A 25,328-nucleotide genomic window follows, 5' to 3' on the forward strand; every position below is an offset into this window, starting at 1 on the left:
GTTAAATCCCTTTGCTCCTCTACCCCATTTAGGCTCTGGTAACCCAGGACAACAGTACAAACAGGACAAAAATACTGCAATACTGTAAACTCCTGTACAGAACTTAAGCAGGCCTGTTTGCAAATTAAAGACACTTTTACCTTTGAGCATTGGCTGTGTTGACATGTACTTGCCATATTAGCTGTTCCACAGAATTTATAGAGATTCATTTTAAGCTTCAGACTTTCCTTCAAGTCTTCAGATGAAGCATTCACTCCCACAGCAACATTTTTTTTAAACTATCTGAACCACATGATTTAGTAGCAGGTGTCACAGAGCCTGAGGATAAATGACTCATGATTCACCTGTTTTTGAGTCATCAAAGACCAGAACCGCTGCTGACAGGAAACTGGACCAACCAGATCTCAGGCAAAAGCCTGCAGCAGGGTCTTCATTATAAGCAGAAGGGAAAAAACAAATGGGAAGGTATACTCTGCGTGTCATAGAGTCATAGAGTCGTACAGCATAGAAACAGGCCCTTCGGCCCACCGCGTCCATGCCGACCATAATGCCTATCTATACTAATCCCACCTGCCTGCATTAATTCCATATCCCTCTATGCCTTGCTCATTCAAGTACCTGTCCAGTTGCCTCTTAAATGTTGCTACTGTTCCTCCCTGCACCACCTCCTCAGGCAGCTCATTCCAGATACCTTTGTGTGAAAAATTTACCCCTTTGATCCCCTTTAAACCTCCTCCATCTCACCTTAAATCTATGCCCTCTAGTTTTAGTCACCCCTACCATGGGAAACAGACTTTGGCTATCTACCCTATCTATGCCTCTCATAATTTTATATACCTCTATCATGTCCCCTCTCAGCCTCCTTCGCTCCAGGGAAAACAGACCCAGCCTATCCAATCGCTCTTTATAACTCAAGCCCTCCAAACCAGGCAACATCCTTGTGAATCTTTTCTGCACCCTGTCTAGCTTAATCACATCTTTCCTGTAGTGCGGCAACCAGAACTGCACACAGTACTCCAAATGCGGCCTAACCAATGTTATGTACAACTGTAACATGACGTCCCAACTCTTGCACTCAATGCCTCGGCCGATGAAGACAAGCATGCCATACACCTTCTTCACCACCCTGTCTGCCTGTGTTGGCACTTTCAGGGAACTATGTATTTTCACCCCAAGGTCTCTCTGCTCATCAACACTCCCCAGGGCCCTGCCATTCACTGTATATCTCCTGCCCTGGTTTAACTTCCCAAAATGCATCACTTCGCACTTGTCTGCATTAAATTCCATTTGCCACTCCCTTGCCCACTTTCCCAGTTTATCTATATCCTGTTGTAATCTTAGACAACCTTCTTCACTGTCCACTATACCACCAATTTTGGTGTGATCTGCAAACTTACTAATCATACCCCCTTCATTCACATCCAAGTCATTAATAACAGAGGGCCCAGCACCAATCCCTGCGGCACACCACTGGTCACCGGCCTCCAATCTGAAAAAAAACCCTCCACTACCACCCTCTGCCTCCTATCACCAAGCCAATTTTGTATCCAATTTGCTAGCTCACCCTGGATCCCATGTGTTCGAACCTTCTGGACCAGCCACCATGCAGGACCTTGTTAAAGGCCTTGCTAAAGTCCATGTAGACAACGTCCATCGCCCTGTCTTCATCAATCCTCTTGGTCACCTCCTCGAAAAACTCAATCAAATTCAACATCATGAGCATGTTCTTTATAAACAGGTTTACAGATTCCCAATACATAATGTGCAGAGGTCCATCTGGTTTCATACTTTTTAGACTTTTCTCTAGCAATTTGGTACAACTGAGTGGCTTGCTAGGTAATTTCAGAAGGCATCTTAGAGTCAACCACATTGTTGTGGGTCTGGAATCACATATAGGCAGTCAAGGGAAAGACAGCAGATTTCATTCCCTAAAGGAAATTAGTGAACAAGATGGATTTTAACAACAATCAACGCATGGTCATCATCCCTGAGATCTTTTTGGTCTAAAAACAGAAATTTGACAGCTGCCATGGTGGGATTTGAGCCCATGCCCCCAAAGCATTAGCCTGAGTCTCTAGATTGCTAGCCCAGTGGCATTACCACTACACCACCATCTCCCCTTAAAGAGGGGAGGTGAAGGTGATTGCCCAGGATATCAAGGTAGCACTTAACCGAGTATGGCATCGAGGAGCCTTCGCAAATCTGGTGTCAATGGGAATCAGGGGGAAAACTCTTCACTGGTTGCAGTCATATCTAGCACAAAGGAAGATAGTTGTGGTTGTTGGAGGTTAATCATCTCAGTCCCAGGACATCACTGCAGGAGTTCCTCAGGGTAGTGTCCTAGGCTCAACCATCTTCAGCTGCTTCATCAATGACCTTTCCTCCATCATAAGATCAGAAGTAGGGATGTTTACTGACGACTGCACAACGTTCATCACCATTCGCAACTCCTGATACTGAAGCAGTCCGTGTACGTATACAGCAAGATCCGGAGAACATTCAGGCTTGGGCTGATAAGTGGCAAATTACATTCGTGCCACACAAGTGCCAGGCAATGACCATCTCCAACAAGGGTGAATCCAACCATATACCTTTGACATTCAATGGCATTACCATCACTGAATCCCCCACTATCAACATCCTGGGGGATACCATTCACCAGAAACTGAATTGCACCAGCCACATAAATACTGTGGCTACAAGAGCAAGTCAGAAGCTGGGAATTTTGCAGCGAGTAATTCACCTCCTGACTCCTCAAAGCCTGTCCACCATCTACAAGGCACCAGTCAGGAGTGTGATGGAATACTCTCCACTTGCCTGGATGGGTGCAGCTCTTAACAACATTCCGGAAGCTTGATACCATCCAGTACAAAGCAGCCTACTTGATTGGCGCCCCATCCACCACCTTCAACATTCACTCCCTTCACCACCAACGTACAGTGGCAGCAGTGTGTACCATCTACAGGATGCACTGCAGCAACTCACCAAGGCTCCTTCAACAGCACCTTCCAAACCCGTGGCCTCCACTACCTAGAAGGACAAGGGCAGCAGATGCATGGGAACGCCACCACCTGCAGGTTCCTCTCCAAGTCACACACCATCCTGACCTGGAACTATATCACCGTTCCTTCACTGTCGCTGGGTCAAAATCCTGGAACTCCCTTCCGAACAGCACTGTGGGTGTACCTACCTCACATGGACTTCAGCGGTTCAAGAAGGCAGCTCACCACCACCTTCTCAAGGCAATTAGGATGGGCTCAGTGTGTTGCAGCTGCCCCTGTCTAATTCACCCACCATGCACTATCATACACTAACATGCATGTCTCCCAAATCTCACTGTTTGATGACCAAAGTCAACAAATATTTTTAAACAGGGCGGCACAGTGGCGCAGTGGTTAGCACCGCAGCCTCACAGCTCCAGGGACCCGGGTTCGATTCCGGGTACTGCCTGTGTGGAGTTTGCAAGTTCTCCCTGTGTCTGCGTGGGTTTCTCCGGGTGCTCCGGTTTCCTCCCACAAACGACTTGCAGGTTGATAGGTAAATTGGCCATTATAAATTGTCACTAGTGTAGGTAGGTGGTAGGAAATATAGGAACAGGTGGGGATGTTTGGTAGGAATATGGGATTAGTGTAGGATTAGTATAAATGGGTGGCTGATGTTTGGCACAGACTCGGTGGGCCGAAGGGCCTGTTTCAGTGCTGTATCTCTAATCTAATCTAATCAAAACATAGAAACATAGAAAATAGGAGCAGGAGTCGGCCACTCGGCCCTTTGAGCCTGCTCCACCATTCATTATGATCATGGCTGATCATCCAACTCAGTAAATTGTTCCCGCTTTCGTCCCATACCCTTTGATCCCTTCAGACCCAAGAGCTATATCTAACTGCTTCTTGAAAACATACAATGTTTTGGCCTCAACTGCTTTCTGTGATAACGAATTCCACAGGATCACCACTCTCTGGGTGAAGAAATTTCTCCTCATCTCAGTCCTGAAATGTTTACCGTATCCTTAGACTATCCTTACCCCTGGTTCTGGACTCCCCCTCCATCGGGAACATCCTTCCTGCATCTACCCTGTCAAGTCCTGTCAGAATTTTATAGATTTCTATGAGATCCCCCCTCACTCTTCTGAACTCCAGTGAATATCATCCTAACCGACTCAATCTCTCCTCATACGTCAGTCCCGTTTTACTTTTGCGCCAGACAGGGATAAGCAATTGTTGCAGTTCATCCATGCGCTCTTTAAATGTTTGCCATTGCCTATCCACCGTCATCCCTTTAAGTAACGTTTCCCAATCCGTCATGGCCAACTCGCGCCTCATATCTTTGTAGTTTCCTTTACGAAGATTCAAGACCATTGCCTCAGAATCAACTACGTCACTCTCCATCTTGATGAAGAATTCGATCATATTATGGTCGCTCATCCCCAAGGGGTCCCGCACCACTAGATTGTCAATTATTCCTCACTCATTGCAGAATACCAAGTCTAGGATGGCCTGTTCTCTAGTTGGTTCCTCAAGGTATTTTCCCTCCATTTGCCCCCCAGTGTCCCTTTGCTTTCTTTTCTTGCTTGCATGCATGGAAATTTGGCTTGGAAATTCTCTAAATGTGTAGAACATATGAACATACGAACATACAATTTAGGAGCAGAGGCAGGCCATTCGGCCCCTCGATCCTGCTCCGCCATTCAATAAGATCATGGCTGGTCTGTTTATGTCTCGAATTCCACACTCCCATCTACCCCCAATAACCTTTGATTCCCTTGCCTAACAAGAATCTATCTACCTCTGCCTTAAAATTATTCAATGACCCCGCCTCCACCACCTTCTGAGGCAGAGAGTTTCAAAGTCATACAACCCTCTGAGAGAAAAAATCTCTCCTCATCTCTATCCTAAAAGGGCGACCCCTAATTTTAAAACTGTGCCCCCCTAGTTCTGGACTCACCCACAAGAGGATACATCCTTTCTATATCTACCTTGTCAAGACCGTTCAGGATCTTATATACTTCAATCAAGTCTCCCCTCACTCTTCTAAACTCCAGTGAAAACAAGTCCAGGCTGTCTAACCTTTCCTCATAAGACAACCCGCTCATACCAGGTATCAATTTCGTAATCCTCCCCTGAACCGCCTCCAAAGCATTTACATCCTTCCTTAAATAAGGAGACCAAAATTGCACACAGTATTCGAGATGTGATTTCACCAATGCCCTGGTGCATTATCTTTTATTATCTTTACTTTTATTTTCAATTCCTCTTGTAATAAAGGATAGCATTCCATTAGCCTTCTTTATTATTTATCACCACAAAGCAGCTGTGATAGTGTGCTGAATCATTGTGGGGAGATTTGTCGGCTTCTCCTGTGTTGGACTCACTTTGCTACCTTATTAGACAAATAACAAGAGCCAATTGTAGCTTCTAATAACTACTTAAATATTTAAATATTGTGACAAGTGCTTCTTTTTTTGGGAAATTTTGAACATTTGTGTTTCAAAACTGAAAAGATTGCATAGATGCTGGAACTTTGTATGGTTTTTAACGGAGGTCACCACAAGGTTTTTGGACTGAGCTTGAAAACAAACAATTACTGGAAGGCACCTGTCTGCAGATTATTTTTTTTTTATTCATTCATGGGATGTGGGCGTCACTGGCCAGGCCAGCATCTATTGCCCATCCCTAATTGCCCTTGAGGAGGTGGTGGTGAGCTGCCTTCTTGAACCGCTGCAGTCCATGTGAGGTAGGTACACCCACAGTGCTGTTAGGAAGGGAGTTCCAGGATTTTGACTCAGTGACAGTGAAGGAACGGCGATATAGTTCCAAGTCAGGATGGTGTGTGACTTGGAGGGGATCTTGCAGGTGGTGGTGTTCCCATGTATTTGCTGCACTTGTCATTCTAGTTGGTAGAGGTCACGGGTTTGGAAGGTGTGGTCTAAGGAGTCTTGGTGCATTGCTGCAGTGCATCTTGTAGATGGTACACACTGCTGCTACTGTGCGTCGGTGGTGGAGGGAGTGAATGTTTGTGCATGGTGCGCCAATCAAGCGGGCTGCTTTGTCCTGGATGGTGTCAAGCTTCTTGAGTGTTGTTGGAGCTGCACCCATCCAGCCAAGTGGAGAATATTCCATCACACTCCTGACTTGTGTCTTGTAGATGGTGGACAGGCTTTGGGGAGTCAGGAGGTGAGTTACTCGCCTCAGGATTTCTAGCCTCTGACCTGCTCTTGTAGCCACGGTATTTATATGGCTACTCCAGTTCAGTTTCTGGTCAATGGTAGCCCCTAGGATGTTGATAGTGGGGGATTCAGCGATGGTAATGCCGTTGAATGTCAAGGGGAGATGGTTAGATTCTCTCTTGTTGGAGATGGTCATTGCCTGGCACTTGTGTGGCGTGAATGTTACTTGCCACTTATCAGCCCAAGCCTGGATATTGTCCAGGTCTTGCTGCATTTCGACATGGACTGCTTCAGTATCTGAGGAGTCACGAATGGTGCTGAACATTGTGCAATCATCAGCGAACATCCCCATTTCTGACCTTATGATTGAAGGAAGGTCATTAATGAAGCAGTTGAAGATGGTTGGGCCGAGGACACTAGCCTGAGGAACTCCTGCAGTGATGTCCTGGAGCTCAGATGATTGACCTCCAACAACCACAACCATCTCCCTTTGCGCTAGGTATGACTCCAGCCAGTGAAGGGTTTTCCCCCTGATTCCCATTGACCTCAGTTTTGCTCGGGCTCCTTGATGCCATACTTGGTCAAATGCTGCCTTGATGTCAAGGGCAGTCACTCTCACCTCACCTCTGGAGTTCAGCCCTTTTGTCCATGTTTGAACCAAGGCAGTAATGAGGTCAGGAGCTGAGTGGCCCTGGCGGAACCCAAACTGAGCGTCACTGAGCAGGTTATTGCTAAGCAAGTGCCACTTGATGGCACTGTTGATGACACCTTCCATCATTTTACTGATAATTGAGAGCAGGCTGATGGGACGGTAATTGGCCGGGTTGGACTTGTCCTGCTTTTTGTGTACAGGACATACCTGGGCAATTTTCCACATTGCAGGGTAAATGCCAGTGTTGTAGCTGTACTGGAACAGCTTGGCTAGGGGTGCGGCAAGTTCTGGAGCACAGGTCTTCAGTACTATTGCCGGAATATTGTCAGGGCCCATAGCTTTTGCAGTATCCAGTGCCTTCAGTCATTTCTTGATATCAAGCGAATGAATCGAATTGGCTGAAGTCTGGCATATGTGATGCTGGGGACTTCAGGAGGGGGCCGAGATGGATCATCAACTCGGCACTTCTGGCTGAAAATTGTTGCAAATGCTGCAGCCTTATCTTTTGCACTGATGTGCTGGGCTCCCCCATCATTGAGGATGGGGTTATTTGTGGAGCCACCTCCTCCAGTTAGTTGTTTAATTGTCCACCACCATTCACGGCTGGATGTGGCAGGACTGCAGAGCTTAAATCTGATCCGTTGGTTATGGGATCGCTTAGCTCTGTCTATCGCATGCTGCTTATGCAGTTTGGCACGCAGATAGTCCTGGTTGTAGCTTCACCAGCTCATTTTGAGGGATGCTTGGTGCTGCTCTGGCATGCCCTCCTGCACTCTTCATTGAACCAGGGTTGGTCTCCTGGCTTGATGGTAATGGTAGAGTGTGGGATATGCCGGGCCATGAGGTTACAGATTGTGGTAAAGTTTAATTCTGCTGCTGCTGATGGCCCACAGCACCTCATGGATGCCCAGTTTTGCATTGCTAGATCTGTTCGAAATCTATCCCATTTAGCACGGTGATAGTGCCACACAACACGATGGACAGTATCCTCAATGTGAAGGCAGAATTTCATCTCCACAAGGTCTGTGTGGTGGTCACTCCTACCAATACAGTCATGGACAGAAGCATCTGTGGCAGGCAAATTGGTGAGGATGAGGTCAAGTGTGTTTTTCCCTCTTGTTGGTTCCCCCACCACCTGCCGCAGACCCAGTATAGCAGCCATGTCCTTTAGGACTCGGCCAGTTCAGTCAGTAGTGGTGCTACCGAGCCACTCTTGGTGATGGATATTGAAGTCCCCCACCCAGAGTACATTTTGTGCCCTTGCCACCCTCAGTGCTTCCTCCAAATGGTGTTCAACATGGAGGAGTACTGACTCATCAGCTGAGGGAGGGCGGTAGGTGGTAATCAGTAGGAGGTTACCTTGCCCATGTTTGACCTGATGCCATGAGACTTCATGGGGTCCCAGGGCAACTCCCTACTGTATACCACTGTGCCACCACCTCTGCTGGGTCTGTCCTGCCAGTGGGACAGGACATACCTGAGGATGGTGATGGCAGTGTCTGGGACATTGTCTGTAAGGTATGATTCCGTGAGTATGACTATGTCAGGCTGTTGCTTGACTAGTCTGTGGGACAGCTCTCCCAACTTTGGCACAAGCCCCCAGATGTTAGTAAGGAGGACTTTGCAGGGTGGACAGGGTTGGGTTTGCCATTGTCGTTTCCGGTGCCTCGGTCGATGCCGGGTGGTCCGTCCAGTTTCATTCCTTTTTATTGACTTTGTAGCGGTTAGATACAACTGAGTGGCTTGCTAGGCCATTTCAGAGGGCATGTAAGAGTCAACCAGATAGCTGTGGGTCTGGACCAGGTAAGGACAGCAGATTTCCTTCCCGAAAGGACATTAGTGAACCAGATGGGTTTTTACAACAATCGACAATGGTTTCATGGCCATCATTAGACTAGCTTTAAATCCCAGATTTATTAATTAAATTCAAATTCCACCTTCTGCTGTGGTGGGATTCGAACCCATGTCCCCAGAGAAATACCCTGGGTTACTAGTCCAGTGATAATACCACTACGCCACCACCTACCCAGCAGGAGTTGTTTTTGACTTGGGGAAGATGTTTACAGAGAAGTGACAGATCAAGTTTTGTCGAGGTCAGGAGGCTTGACTTCTGGCATGTTTTTGGTTTCACTTTGAATTGTTACAAAAAGCAGTTGGGGATGGACATTGATTTGAAAAGGAATTGGAGAAAATTTGCCAAGAAGAACAAACCACCCCTACTCAGTCGGTTCCAGCGGTTTAGAAAATGTCTGCCAGTTTTTCATCTCTCGAGGAGCTGAAAAGCAAGTGTAAGAAGCAGACTGAAACTGTGGCTGCATTCCTCCTCTAAGGCCTGTGTCTGAAATATCTGTTGCTGCATTTCCTGGAAGCCTACCCAAACTGATCTCCAATGTCGCCTGAAAAGAACTGTTCTGAGGAGATCCCAGTAACTGCCGTTTATATGCATTTGGGATGCCAAACTAAAACAAAGGACATCTTTCCATATTTTCTCCTGCTACTTCAAGAATATGCAAGTATTTAACCCAAGTATTTTGTTGTCTTTTTTTTTTGTAATAGAGCTCTAAAACGCAAATCCCTTTGTTTTTCCGGTTAACCGGTGTATGTGTGTGTGTGTGTGTGTGTGAGGGGCTAAGGTAAAAAGGGAATGTTAGTATTTCAATCGGTGTGTTTATGCTTTACTCCATTACTGGTTAAGACTTGTTTTATAATAAGCTGATAATTTTGTTGTTTATTAAAGAAAGCGTTCGAAGAGCCAGGGTGGACATGATGGGTTGAATAGCCTCCTTCTACACTGTAACAATTCTGTGATTCTGTGGTGTGTCTTATTCTGGGGAAAATAGGGTATATGATTGACTGTATCGGTAAGTGGGAACATTTAAATATATGTTGTGATCTGTGGAGAAGTGGAGCTAGAATAAATAGTGCACTCCTCCCACCTCAGTCGTAACAATCTATATGCTATTCTTTCAGAATAGATAATTTTGAGCGTCAAAGACTGAACTACAGTGTTGTGGAAATATTGGAAAAAAACATTGAAAAAGTGCCCAAATCAAAGTTTCTGAGGTCCACCTGCACCCAAGAATTCAACCCTGCATCTTCTGTGTTCATGTTCCCACTCTGGTCCCTCCGTGTTTATGCACTCACCTTCCCCTCTTATAGTTTCATATCCTTACCTTCCCCCCTTCCGTGTTCATGTTCCCACTCTGGTCCCTCCGTGTTCATGCCCTCACCTTCCCCTCTTGTATGTTCATGCCCTCATTTCCCCTCCCAAATTCTTAGATCCACAACGACCATAAAAATACATTCATTTCTTCCTTGCTGTACAAATGATGGAAAAACTGAACCGAGTTGCGAAACACAATTTGAAACACATTAACAGTCGGAATCCCATGCAATGAAACTGAAGTTCACTTGGTCCGTCATTAAAGCAGTAACACTGCTGATAAACTTATATTCAGGCTTGTTTTTGATTGTTAACTTGATCTTAGCTGTGGGTAACAGCGCCATCCCTGGTAAACCTGAGGACATAGTGGGGGACTGGCATCACAGTGGTGGCACAGTGGCTAGCACCGCAGCCTCACAACTCCAACGACTCAGGTTTGGTTCTGGGCACTGCCTGTGTGGAGTTTGCAAGTTCTCCGCGTGGGTTTCTGCTGGGTGCTCTGGTTTCCTCCCACAGCCAAAGACCTGCAGGTTAATGGCAGACTCGGAGGGCGGAGTTCCAGAACGGTAAGTATAAAAAATTTACCTCGGGGATTCTCGGAGCAGACTCGGAGGGCGGAATTCCAGAGTGGTAAGTATAAAAAACCTACCTCGGGGATTCTCGGAGCAGACTCGGAGGGCGGAATTCCAGAGTGGTAAGTATAAAAAACTTACCTCGGGGATTCTTGGAGCAGACTCGGAGGGCAGAGTTCCAGAGTGGTAAGTATAAAAAACCTACCTCGGGGATTCTCGGAGCAGACTCGGAGGGCGGAGTTCCGGAGCGGTGAGGATACAGAGTAAGTTACCTCGGGTGGGGAAAAAAAAACTGAAAAAGTGACGTCACAGGAAAGCTGTGACCTGATTGGCTGGTAGGGAATCTGTACCGAATTTGAAAATAAAACTCATAAAAATTGATTAAAACACGAATTAACTAATTAATAAGTAGGGTAACTAAACCAGAGGGAGGAGATTACTGTATTTGGACAGCATTTAATATTTATTGTAGAAATCTAGCACTAGGGGCCACATAGTGAAGTGTAACATAATTTAGTAAGGATTTAATAAGTATTTATTTATTTTATATTAATTAACTAATTAGTGCTAGAAATGTCAATTAGAGGGGTGAAGTGCTTCACCTGTGAGATATGGGAAGTCCGTGACACTTCCAGCGTTCCGGACGACTACATCTGCAGGAAGTGTACCCAGTCGCAGCTCCTTACAGACCGCATGGATCGGTTGGAGCAGCAACTGGATGCACTTAGGAGCATGCAGGTGGTGGAAAGCGTCATAGACAGGAGTTTTAGAGAAGTGGTTACACCCAAGCTGCAGGCAGATAGATGGGTGATCACCAGAAGGGGCAGGCAGTCAGTGCAGGAATCCCCTGTGGCTATCCCCCTCTCTAACAAGTATACCGTTTTGGATACTGTTGGGGAGGATGGCCTATCAGGGGAAAACAGCAGCAGCCAGAGCAGTGGCACCACGGCTGGCACTGTTGTTCAGCAGGGAGGGACAAAGCGCAGAAGAGCAATAGTTATAGGGGACTCTATAGTCAGGGGCACAGATAGGCGCTTCTGTGGACGTGAAAGAGACTCCAGGAAGGTATGTTGCCTCCCTGGTGCCAGGGACAAGGATGTCTCTGAACGGACAGGGGGCATTCTGAAGGGGGAGGGTGAACAGCCAGAGGTTGTGGTACATATCGGTACCAATGACATAGGCAGGAAGAGTGATGAGGTCCTGCAGGGGGAGTTTAGGGAGTTATGTAGTAAGTTAAAAAACAGGACCTCCAGGGTTGTAATCTCGGGATTACTCCCTGTGCCACATGCCAGTGAGGCTAGAAATAGGAAGATAGTGCAGCTAAACACGTGGCTGAGCAGCTGGTGTAGAAGGGAGGGTTTCAGATATCTGGACCATTGGGCTCTCTTCAGGGACAGATGGGACCTGGACAAAAAGGACGGGTTGCATCTAAACTGGAGGGGCACTAATATCCTGGCTGCAAGGTTTGCTAGCGTCACACGGGAGGGTTTAAACTAGTGTGGCAGGGGGGTGGGAACCAGAGCAGTAGGACAGCTAGTGAAATAAATGAGGAGGACATAGTAAATAAGCCCAGTAGGACTAAGAGGAAGAGCAGGCAGGGGGATGTTGCTGAGCACAGCGGGACTGGTGGTCTGAAGTGCATTTGTTTCAATGCGAGAAGTAAAACAGGTAAGGCAGATGAAATTAGAGCTTGGATTAGTACTTGGAAATATGATGATGTTGCTATTACAGAGACTTGGTTGAGGGAAGGGCAGGATTGGCAGCTAAATGTTCCAGGCTTTAGAAGCTTCAGGCGGGATAGAGGGGGATGTAAAAGGGGTGGGGGAGTTGCATTACTGGTTAAGGAGAATATCACAGCTGTACTGTGGGAGGACACCTCGGAGGGGTCATGCAGCGAGGCAATATGGGTGGAGCTCAGGAATAGGAAGGGTGCAGTCACGATGTTGGGGGTTTACTACAGGCCTCCCAACAGCCAGCGGGAGGTAGAGGAGCAGATATGTAGACAGATTTTGGAAAGATGTAAAGGTAACAGGGTTGTGGTGGTGGGTGATTTTAACTTCCCCTATATTGACTGGAACTCACTTAGTGCTAGGGGCTTGGATGGGGCAGAATTTGTGAGGAGCATCCAGGAGGGCTTCTTGAAACAGTATGTAGATAGTCCAACTAGGGAAGGGGCCATTCTGGACCTGGTATTGGAGAATGAGCCCAGCCAGGTGGTCGAAGTTTCAGTGGGGGAACATTTCGGGAGCAGTGACCATAATTCCATAAGTTTTAAGGTACTTGTGGATAAGGATAAGAGTAGTCCTCGGGTGAAGGTACTAAATTGGGGGAAGGCTAATTATAATAATATTAGGCAGGAACTGAAGAATTTAGATTGGGGGCGGCTGTTTGAGGGTAAATCAACATCTGACATGTGGGAGTCTTTCAAATGTCAATTGATTAGAATCCAGGACCAGCATGTTCCTGTGAGGAAGAAAGACAAGTTTGGCAAGTTTCAGGAAGCTTGGATAACACGGGATATTGTGAGCCTAGTCAAAAAGAAAAAGGAAGCATTTGTAAGGGCTGGAAGGCTAGGAACAGATGAAGCACTTGAGGAATATAAAGACAGTAGGAAGGAACTTAAGCAAGGAGTCAGGAGGGCTAAAAGGGGTCATGAAAAGTCATTGGCAAACAGGATTAAGGAAAATCCCAAGGCTTTTTATCCATATATAAAGAGCAAGAGGGTAACTAGGGAAAGGGTTGGCCCATTCAGGGACAGAGATGGGAATCTATGCGTGGAGCCAGAGGAAATGGGCGAGGTGCTAAATGAGTACTTTGCATCAGTATTCATCAAGGAGAAGGACTTGGTGGATGATGAGCCAAGGGAAGGGAGTGCAGATAGTCTCAGTCATCTCATTATCAAAAAGCAGGAGGTGTTGGGTGTCTTGCAAAGCATTAAGGTAGATAAGTCCCCAGGGCCTGATGGGATCTACGCTAGAATACTGAGGGAGGCCAGGGAAGAAATTGCTGGGGCCTTGACAGAAATCTTTGCATCCTCATTGGCTACAGGTGAGGTCCCAGAGGACTGGAGAATAGCCAATGTTGTGCCTTTGATTAAGAAGGGTGGCAAGGATAATCCAGGAAATTATAGGCCGGTGAGCCTTACGTCAGTGGTAGGGAAACTATTAGAGAGGATTTACTCCCATTTGGAAACAAACGAACTTATTAGCGAGAGACAGCGTGGTTTTGTGAAAGGGAGGTCGTGTCTTACAAATTTGATTGAGTTTTTTGAGGAAGTGACGAAGATGATTGATGAAGGAAGGGCAGTGAATGTTATCTATATGGACTTTAGTAAAGCCTTTGACAAGGTCCTGCATGGTAGACTGGTACAAAAGGTGAAGTCATACAGGATCAGAGGTGAGCTGGCAAGATGGATACAGAACTGGCTCGGTCATAGAAGACAGAGGGTATCAGTGGAAGGGTGCTTTTCTGAATGGAGGGATGTGATGAGTGGAGTTCCGCAGGGATCAGTGCTGGGACTTTTGCTGTTTGTAGTATATATAAATGATTTGGAGGAAAATGTAGCTGGTCTGATTAGTAAGTTTGCGGACGACACAAAGGTTTGTGGAGTTGCGGATAATGATGAGGATTGTCAGAGGATACAGCAGGATATAGATCGGTTGGAGACTTGGGCGGAGAAATGGCAGATGGAGTTTAATCCAGACAAATGTGAGGTAATGCATTTTGGAAGCTCTAGTGCAGGTGGGAGGTATACAGTAAATGGCAGAACCCTTAGGAGCATTGACAGGCAGAGAGATCTGGGTGTACAGGTCCACAGGTCACTGAAAGTGGCAACGCAGGTGGATAAGGTAGTCAAGAAGGCATACGGCATGCTTGCCTTCATCGGTCGGGGCATAGAGTATAAAAATTGGCAACTCATGCTGCAGCTGTACAGAACCTTAGTTAGGCCACACTTAGAATATTGCGTGTAATTCTGGTCGCCACACTACCAGAAGGACGTGGAGGCTTTGGAGAGGGTACAGAGGAGGTTTACCAGGATGTTGCCTGGTCTGGAGGGCATTAGCTATGAGGAGAGGTTGCAAAAACTCAGATTTTTTTCACTGGAACGACGGAGGTGGAGGGGCGACATGATAGAGGTTTACAAAGTTATGAGCGGCATGGACAGAGTGGATAGTCAGAAGCTTTTTCCCAGGGTGTAAGAGTCAGTTACTAGGGGACATAGGTTTAAGGTGCGAGGGGCAAAGTTTAGAGGGGATGTGTGAGGCAAGTTTTTTTACACAGAGGGTGGTGAGTGCCTGGAACTTGCTGCCAGGTGGGGTGATGGAACCAGATATGATAGCGATGTTTAAGAGACATCTTGACAAATACATGAATAGGAAGGGAATAGAGGGATATGGGCCCCGGAAGTGCAGAAGGTGTTAGTTTAGGCAGGCATCAAGATCGGCGCAGGCTTGGAGGGCCAAATGGCCTGTTCCTGTGCTGTACTCATCTTTGTTCTCTTTGTTCTTTTGTTAATAGGTAAAGTGGCCATTGTAAATTGCTGCTAGTGTAGGTAGGTGGTAGGAGAATTGTGGGGAAGTGGTAGGATATATGGAATTAATGTAGGATTAGTATAAATGGGTGGTTGATGTTCAGCACAGACTCAGTGGGCTGTAGGGCCTGTTTCAGTGCTGTATGACTCTATAACATGTAAGCCAGACCTGGGTGGTCTAGCTCATAGTTTTCCTTCACTCAAGGTCATTAAAAGAAAGAAAGACTTTCATTTATATAGCGCCTTTTACGACCACTGAATGTCTCATAGTGCTTTACAGACAATGATGTACTTTTGAAGTGTAGTCACTGTCACAATGCAGCAAACACAGCAGCCTGGATGCACACAGCAAACCCCAACAAACAGCAATGCGACATTGACCAGATAATCTGTTTTTGTGATGTTGATTGAGGAACAAATATTGACCAAGACACTGGGAATAACTCCCCTGCTCTTCTTTGAAGTAGTGCCATGGGTTAGGGTCTTTTATACCCACCTGAGAGCGAAGATGGGACCTCAGTTGAACATCTCATCCAAAACACAGCATCGCCAACATTGCAGCACTCCTTCAGCCTTGGCTCTAGCGACCAAGTGCTGGAGTGGGATTTGAACCTACAGTTTTATGAGTTAGGAGACAGGCATACTACTAAGTGAGCCACAGATGACTAAGAACACAGTGGACATGAGTGACCCAGCTGAGTTATGGTAGCTTTCCATCAACTATTAGCTTTTCCGGACCATTTTTCAGGTGCCAGCCCACAAATTAGCAGTGTGATTGAACTGAGCTCTCACAACATGCCATGGTGAGTCTATGACTGCTGGGCATTTAGTCCGGTACCATAAGCATTTATTTGTCCACAAGCCCTGGTATAATCTAACACCATGCACTGTTCAAACATTTCTTTTTAATTAAGACTTTCTGCCAGAAATCAAAGGCCTAAAAACCTTGTTGCTTATCACTGAGCCAAGGTTCTTTTCAAATGCTGTGACCACCTACAGCATTCCCATCTTTCTCTGCTGCAGTTTGCAGTTTCTCAGTTATGGTTCTGTCCTCGGTCAGTGTCCGATGCACACCTGTTAATGTGGCTAAAGTTTCAAAACCGCTGTCTTCAACTTCCTCCTCAAAAACCCACACTTGACCCCTCTGTCCCTGCCAACTACCACCCCATCTCCAACCGCCCTTTCCTCTCCAAACTCTTTCAATGTGTGTCACCTCCCAAATTCATGCCCAGCTTTCTCACCTCTCCATGCTGAATTTTTCCAATCAGGCTTCCTTCCTGCCACAGGAATGAAATGGCTCCAACCAAAGTCACAAATGACATCCTCTCTGGCCATAAGGCACCATCCTTCCTTGTCCTTCCCAACTCTGTGCAATCTTTGACACTGTTGATTACACCATTCTCCTCCAAAAGCTTTTCTCCACTCCCCAGTTTATGCACATTGCCCACATTTGGTTCCACACTCAGCTATCCGACCATAACAAGAGCATCTCCAGAAATGGGGTGGCACAGTGGTTAGCACCACAGCCTCACAGCTCCAGCGACCTGGGTTCGATTCTGGGTACTGCCTGTGCAGAGTTTGCAAGTTCTCCCTGTGACCGCGTGGGTTTTCGTAGGTTGCTCTGGTTTGCTCCCACAGCCAAAGACTTGCAGGTTAATAAGTAAATTGGCCATTGTAAATTGCTCCTAGTGTAGGTAGGTGGTAGGGGAATTGAGGGGATGTGGTAGGAATATGGGATTAATGTAGGACTAGTATAAATGGGTGGCTGATGGTTGGCACAGACTTGGTGGGCTGAAGGGCCTGTTTCAGTGCTGTATCTCTAAAAATAAATAGCTTCTCTATCCTCAGCTGCCTCCTATTCCTCAACTACGTGCTGCCCTTTGGCAACATTGTCTGAGGACATGGATCCTTGTCCTTCTTGAGCTGTCTGCAACCTTTGACATGGTTGACCACACCATTCTCCTCCAACAGCTCTCCACTGTTGACCAGCTCGGTGGGACTGTCCTGCCTTGTTCCATTAATATCTATTCACTCATAGCCAGAGTATCACTTGCAATGGCTTCTCTTTTTACTCCCAAATCATTAGCTCTGGAGTCCTCTCAGGATCAGCCCTTGACCCCACCTCCTATTTCTCATCTATATGCTGCACCACTGCGACATCGTTCAAAAACAGAGCAGGTTCCACATGTAGACAGACAACACACAGCTCTCCCTCACCACCACCTCTACTGGTTTGTCACACTGCATGTCTGACATCCAGTATTGGGTGAGCAGAAATTTTCAGTAAGTAAATATTGGGGAGACCAAAACCATTGTCTTCGGTCCACACCACAAAATCCATCCCCTAGTCACTGGCTACTTCCCTGTGTGACAGCTGTGGCTCAGGTGATCGTGTGCTTCCTCCTGCAACACAGTGTTGCAGGGCTTAAGCATAAAACTCTAGGCTGGCACCCAGTGATGCACTGAGGGAGTGCTGTGCTATCAGAGGTGCTGCCTTTTGGATGAGATGTTAAACTGAGGCCTTGTCTGCCTTTTCAGGTGGGCGTCAAAGCTCCCATATTGCTGTTTTGAAGAAGAGCAGGGGAATTTTCCCTGGTGTCCTCGTAAATATTTATCCTCAATCAGAATCACGAAAACAGATGATCTGCTCATTATCACATTGCTGTTTGTGGGACCTTGCTGGGTGCAATTTGGCTTCTGGGTTTTCTACATTACAGCAGTGACTACCCTTCATTGGCTGTAAAGTGCTTTGAGATGTCCAGTTATCATGAAAAGCACTATATAAATACAAGTCTTTTGTCCCTAGTTGCTGTCTGATGCTGAACAGACTGTTCACAACCTTGGAGTCCTATTTAACACTGAGATGGGCATCCAACTACATTTGCTATGACTGCCTACTTTCAGCTCCATGATAACACCCGTGCCTCACTTTTGTTACCTCCAGACTTGACTATTCATATGTTGTCCTGGATGGCCTCACCTATCTTTCACCCTTCATAAACTTGAACACATCTAAAACTTGGCTGTTCTTATCCTAACTTGCATCAAGTCCCGTCCCCCTTGCATCCCTGCGCTCGCTGACACACAGTGGCTGCTGGTCTGGCAACACCTTGATTTTAGAACTCTCATCTGTTTTCAAATCCCTTCATGGCCTCCTCCCTCTCTATCTCTGTAATCTCCTCCAGCTCACAACCCTCCAAGATTTCCATGCTCCTCCAATTCTAGCTTCTTGAGCATCCTCAATTTTAATCATTCCATCATTGGTGTTATTGCCTTTCGCTGCCTTGGCCCAAGCTCTGGTATCCCGTCCCGCTCTCTACCTCTCTCTCCTCCTTTAAGAACCTTCGTAAAACATAACTGTTTGACCATGCTTTGATTCACCCTTCCTAATATTTGCTTCTTTGCTCATTTGCCCATTTTTGGATGATTATGCCATTGTGAAGGCTGTGTTAAAGGCTCTATATAAATACAAGTTTTTTTTAGGTGCTGACTGCTCTTGTGTTTATTTCCAGAGTTTTCTGTCAGTTACAATTGGACAAATCTGTACAAAGACCATGAACAGCCACTAGACTTCAAAATAACTCATTATATGTAAAGTACTTTGAGGGTTGTGATTAGGTGCTGTATAAATGAGAGTCTTTCTCTTTGTTTAATCTTCTTTCAGAAGACTTTGATCATCTATGTCAAAGAGATCAGCTGCTCTTTGTTGCCCGTATGTCTTTTTGAGAACAATGATCGGTGCAGTTGATTATTTACTGACATGTAGAAAATCAGAATAAACAATTAACATTTAACCTGTGCTGTAGCAAATTAAGCTCTGGAATTCCCTTGTTAAACCTCTCCGCCTCTCTACACCTCCTTAAAATCTACCTCTTTGACCAGGCTTTTCTCCTATTATTTCTTGGCTCGGTGTGAAATTTTGTTTGATCATGCTCCTATGAATTATCTTGGGATGTTTGACTACATCAAAGCACTATGCAGATGCAAGTTGCTGTGGTCATTGTTGTTGCTGCTGTTCAAAATATGAGGGTGATTATTTTGGACAAAGGTTGAAAACAGGCACTATAAATGGGTGCTATGCTAATAAGGCTAGCCTATTTGAAATAAAAACAGAAAGTGCTGGAAATACTCAGCAGGTCTGGCAGCATCTGTTAGTTGTTAGAGCTTGTGTTCCTTAACATCTGAATGGGAAGAAAAAAGTTTTTTGTTAAGGCGTCGGATAAGACGAAGAATTAAGTGAAACTGCGGAGCAGGACAGCTTTGAGATAGGGTGATGCTGGAGAGAGAGGTCCAGTGTGTACATGTGGCAGCGCAAGGCACTGAGTGTGGATCTCAGGATGCAGCGAGAACAGCAGTCCCAGGAACGTTGTACATCTCGGAGATACCTGTAATCCTGGGTGGATTCGAAACATGAAAGATGAAACTTCAGTTGGAATCCACATGGATTAAGTCAGAACGGGAGACAGTCACTGAGGAAGGAGATGTGGCAGTGAAAACGAGTTTTGGTAGACACTTCATCAAACACCAGGAGGGAAATAGAAAGCAATGAAGGTGAACAAGGTAAAAGAGACAAATGGAAATCCTGTTAGAGAGGAGACCAGAATATCTTCACGGTAGGCATTCCTGGAAGAGAGGTGGCAGTGAACTGAACACTAAAATAAAAACAAAATACTGTGGATGCTGGAAATCTGAAATAAAAACAGAAAATGCTGGAAATACTCAGCAGGTCTGGCAGTATCTGAAAGTCTGTTTGAAAGTCCAGTTTTAATACACAATTTTGGTCCTAATGGCTGATTAGCATAATTTTAACTGGAGGCACAAAAACAGACACTTGCATGTTTAGCACTCAAGTGCTGATTGGACACAATTTTAATCGAGGAGTATACACGGGCTCCTCACCCCCACTTCCACTCAAGTTGGAATTTCACTGGCTGGCACACAGCAACATGTTGCAGGATGACTCAGGGACCGAGGGAGAGCGCACACAGGTTCTTGGATGCAGTACTGGAGGTCCCGGTGGAGGAGGTGCAGATGAGAAGGGATGTTCTGTACCTGCAGTGGGGAAGGAGTCCACCTCGCCCTCCAGTCTCTCTCTCTCCTCCAGCATCTGCTACTGCTCTGCCCGGCCTCAAATCCTTCTCCCATTCCTCATCCAGACCAAGGACCTTGAGCAAGATGCCCCTGACCACTAAATGCAGCTAAACCAGCATTTCAGCTTAAGACCCCATCTTGACCACCTAAAGTATTCGGTGAAAACTGCCTCCGACGTCTATAACCCTGAGTTTCTGTGGGAAATCCTTCCCTTTACATCCTGGCCTGAGATGTGGTCGAAGTTCCTCTGAGGCTCATTGGAAATCCAGATGTGACTAATTGCATTTCTGATGAGTAAATAAATAATGAAGAATCGACATTGCCATTGGCCATCTGATCCCAACACTCACAAGACACATGCACGTGAACTTTTGCCTTTTTTGGTTGTTAAAAAAGATGAAAAGCTGAGCTTGCGAGTGTTGCTAATTGTGTGAGTGCTTCACTTCCTTGGTTACTCATGTTTCTGAAGTAAATATACACAAATGAAGTCCCCTTGCCTCTATTGTTTGAGTGCACACAGAACATTTTCCACGAAGTTAAGTATTGCCCATGGCTCAGTGGTAGCACCTTCACCCACAAGTCAGAAGTTTGTGGGTTTAAGTCTGACCCCAGAGCCTTGAGCACAAAATCTAAGCTGACACTCCAATTCAGTACTGAGGGAGTGCTGCACTGTCAGATTTGCATCCGAAGGGAGCAGATAAAATGTTAACCTGTATTCTGTCTACCCTCTCAGGTGGATGTTAAAGATCTCATGACACAACAATAGATTATCTGGTCATTATCACATTGCCATTTGTGAGAGTTTGCTGTGCACAAATTGGCTGTTGCATTTCCGACATTACAACAGTGACTACACTTCCAAAGTATTTCATTCAGCATTCTAATGTGCTTTAGGATGTGGAGAGAGGCCATTTCTACTGGATAACCCTATTCTAAAGGCCCAAAACATTTACTAAAGTAATTTAATTAAAATAAACTTTCTCAGACCATTTGGGCTTCAGGAAGCTATTGCCTGGTTTTAGGAGTGACGATCGGCCTTGGCCAATGAGCTCTCTGCAGAAACTGCCCAGCTCCATGTGTGCCAACGGCCCCATCTGCAGAGTTTGGGGTGAGCCCTCTGGCCTGGGTGTGGCAGGTGGGAGGAGTGTGCGCAATAGTGGTTCCCAAGTTCTGCTCTGCCATACTCATGCCAACAAAGTCAGACCCCAGGAAAAGCTAGGCCAATGTACTATCAGTGGTCCTGAGCTCCCACTCTGTAATGTCACGGGAAGGACGGTGGAAACGGAGTTTCCTGGTGAGTTTCTGATGAAGTTATGGAGGTGGAGCAGCTCTGACAGAATTCCTGTCCCATAACTTAATGGATTTGCCAGATGAAATGGAACGCTCTCTATCTGAACATTGGGTCAGCACGATTCATCCTTTTCAGCCCCCAGCCATTTCATTGCTGCTTCCGCAGGCTGCACCAGTTGGTGCCTAAGTTCAGGGCCTGTTGACCCATCACCTTGGTGACTCACTTCCATCATCACTCCGTCACCTAATTCTGCACCTATCTCAATCCCTTACTCCATTTATCCACACTTTCATCATTCCCAGAATTGATATCTTCAGTGGACTCCTCACTGACCACCTGAACTCCACTGACACAAACTTCAACTTGCCCAGAGTTCTGGTACCCACGTCCTGTCCCTCACACTGAGTCCCACTCACTCAGCATCCTGGTCCTGCAATGCATTGAACTCTGAATCCTTACCATCATTTAGAAATCCCTCATGGCCGCTCCACTCATGTCTCTGATTTATGTGGCAGGTCATTAGCCTGACTCACAACCCCCCCCCCTACCAGGAGAACTGGTCAGATACAATGTGGGGGGATGGGGAGGGGACCCTCTCCACTCCTGTTTAACGTGATACCCTGATGGATGTCAACCCAGTATACGGAGACTGGAAAGCTATCCCTATCTCCACTCACTGAAGCTTCAGATGTGTGTGTAATGGTGTGTCTGTGCGTGTATACATGTGTGTGTGTGTGTGTGTTTCTGCGTGTAGCTGTTGTGTGCAGGTGTGTGTGTCTATGTGCATATAGATGTGTGTCTGTGTGTCGGTGTTTGTGTGTGTGTGTAGGTGTGTGAGTATGTGTGTGTAGATGTGTGTATGTGTGTGTCGGTTTGTGTGCCTATGTGTGTATAGGCATGTGTGTGTGTATATACGTGTTTGTGTGTGTCTATGTGTGTATAGGGAATGTTTGGGTGTCTAAGTGTGTTAGGCATGCGTGTACAGCAGTATGTGTGTGAACGTAGGGGTACGTGTGTGTAAGTGTGTCGGCGCATGTATGGGCAGTGGATAAGGGCATGCTCAGACATGGCTTTAATGCCACCCCTGTGGGTGAATAACCTGCTAACACTACTCTACATTTATCTGGTACCAGAGGATATCCAAATCCTGCCAATTGGTATCTCAGGAAAGAGCAAGCACTGCAAGGGCAGGATGAAGTAAAATGTAGGAAGACAATGCCCTGTCCAAATGCAGATATGCCAGGCCTTGGTTTATTTGGAGCAATGGTCACTCACATTAGTTTTAAAAATTGTAAACGATTTGAATGGATCTTCCTATGCAATACAGATCTTCAGCCAGGTTTGTGGTTTATCTCACTCTCGTTGAGCGTAAATCCTGCTCCTACCAGTGCTGACAGCTCTGATTAAACCTCATGAATGGACAATTATTTCATCATTATGAGTGTTCATCACATGACCTGCACTATGATTAAAGGAGTAAAGCTCCATAGTCCAAACAAATCTTCAGATCAGCCAGTTTGTTTCAGTCTGTTAAGTATCCTTTGATGTGGTACAACGGTACACTGATCACACCAGGAAGATGTAACAACGCTGGGCAGTTTAACATTACTATGCAAGTGACTCATACTTCTCGTCTCATGTGATGAACTCTCAGCATTCACAGAGAATCAAAGGCAAGGAGGTCTCCTGTTGCATGCCCTCTAATATTGGGTCATATCTTAGGCCCCGAACTGTGTCCTGACAAATCCAACCCAAATCAGGAATCTAACGTTCTATTTACAGGAGCTATTCAATATTGGCGACCACGCTCTGGAAGTGGTTCAAGAGTTCACCTACCTAGGCTCAACTATCACCAGTAACCTGTCTCTAGATGCAGAAATCAACAAGCGCATGGGTAAGGCTTCCACTGCTATGTCCAGACTGGCCAAGAGAGTGTGGGAAAATGGCGCACTGACACGGAACACAAAAGTCCGAGTGTATCAGGCCTGTGTCCTCAGTACCTTGCTCTACGGCAGCGAGGCCTGGACAACGTATGCCAGCCAAGAGCGACGTCTCAATTCATTCCATCTTCGCTGCCTTCGGAGAATACTTGGCATCAGGTGGCAGGACTATATCTCCAACACAGAAGTCCTTGAAGCGGCCAACACCCCCAGCTTATACACACTACTGAGTCAGCGGCGCTTGAGATGGCTTGGCCATGTGAGCCGCATGGAAGATGGCAGGATCCCCAAAGACACATTGTACAGCGAGCTCGCCACTGGTATCAGACCCACCGGCCGTCCATGTCTCCGTTATAAAGACGTCTGCAAACGCGACATGAAATCGTGTGACATTGATCACAAGTCGTGGGAGTCAGTTGCCAGCATTCGCCAGAGCTGGCGGGCAGCCATAAAGACAGGGCTAAATTGTGGCGAGTCGAAGAGACTTAGTAGTTGGCAGGAAAAAAGACAGAGGCGCAAGGGGAGAGCCAACTGTGCAACAGCCCCGACAAACAAATTTCTCTGCAGCACCTGTGGAAGAGCCTGTCACTCCAGAATTGGCCTTTATAGCCACTCCAGGCGCTGCTTCACAAACCACTGATCACCTCCAGGCGCGTATCCATTGTCTCTCGAGATAAGGAGGCCCAAAAGAAATTGGGCCTGTGGTGTAATTCCAGCACTTTTGTTTCAGATTTCCAATCTTTTCTATCTCTCAATCTGCAGAGGCGATGTTTAAAAAGAATAACTAACATGGCTGGGAAATGTGATTGGTGGTTATGAGGGTAAGCGACTTTGAGATAGAATCATAGAATTATAGAAGACGACCAGTCAGCCCATCGTGTCTGTGCCGGCCCTTTGTGACAGCGACATTTAAATGATCAATGATCATTGTGTGAAGTAAATAATAAATCTCATCATTAACCGCAATGCTAGGTGTAATCGAAGGAAAGGAACCTGCCACCCCTACCCAGTCTGGCCTACGAGTGACTCCAGTCCCACACTAAGTGGTTGACTCCTTGTAAGTGGTCCAGCAAACGACTCAGTTGTACAAACAATCATACCTCAGGGAGAAAGGCCACCACCGCTGTACGGGTAAAACATAAGACCCAATCAACATCGTCCAAGTTTGGAGAAATAATTTTAAAAAAAGGACATTTATATAAAGGAAAAGAAGGCAGGGGAATGTTTTGGTTACAAACCCTTTATCAGAATTGAATATTCTCCCATCTCTTCTCTTTTCAGATTCTGATGGACCTGCTCTGCATTTCCCTGCATCTCCCATGTTTTCAATACTGTTCTTCTATGGCACAAGCATGCAGAAATCTACAATAACAAAAAGCAGCATTAAAACAAGCTTACCTAAAACTACTAGCTACTAAAGTGCCTGGAGTACAGGAACATGCATACTGTGCGATGGAATAGGGGACCTTGAGTTTATTACATCCAGCTTTCAACCAACTCTCTAATCTCTGTTCTGACCTGTGTAAGAACACTGCGATCCATACTCTGACAAGAATATTCATCAAGGGCGTCAGACGAATCCTTAACCCTTCACCTTAACTCCTTGCCAAGAAACAGTCGAGGGTTTACCCATCCCCCCACCCCCCAGTCTATGCTTTGGAGTACATCAACTAGTTCAGATTACATTAACATTTACATTATCAATCTTCCATCAGAATCTGCAAGTTGCTGAATGAATACATTAACCCTTTCTTGCCAATTATCAAAGAAGAAGTCAGACTATAAGGTCATGAAATAACCATTGCTTATTAATCTTTAAATCATCATTAGCAGAACTTAAATTTAAACATTGAGGATGCCAGTAATTAATAGATAGAGTTCATTGACAAAATAAATAACAGAGGTTATAAGTGCAGTTCAGT

Source organism: Heterodontus francisci, chromosome 3 (genome assembly GCF_036365525.1).
Source record: "Heterodontus francisci isolate sHetFra1 chromosome 3, sHetFra1.hap1, whole genome shotgun sequence".
NCBI classification, from domain to species: domain Eukaryota; kingdom Metazoa; phylum Chordata; class Chondrichthyes; order Heterodontiformes; family Heterodontidae; genus Heterodontus; species Heterodontus francisci.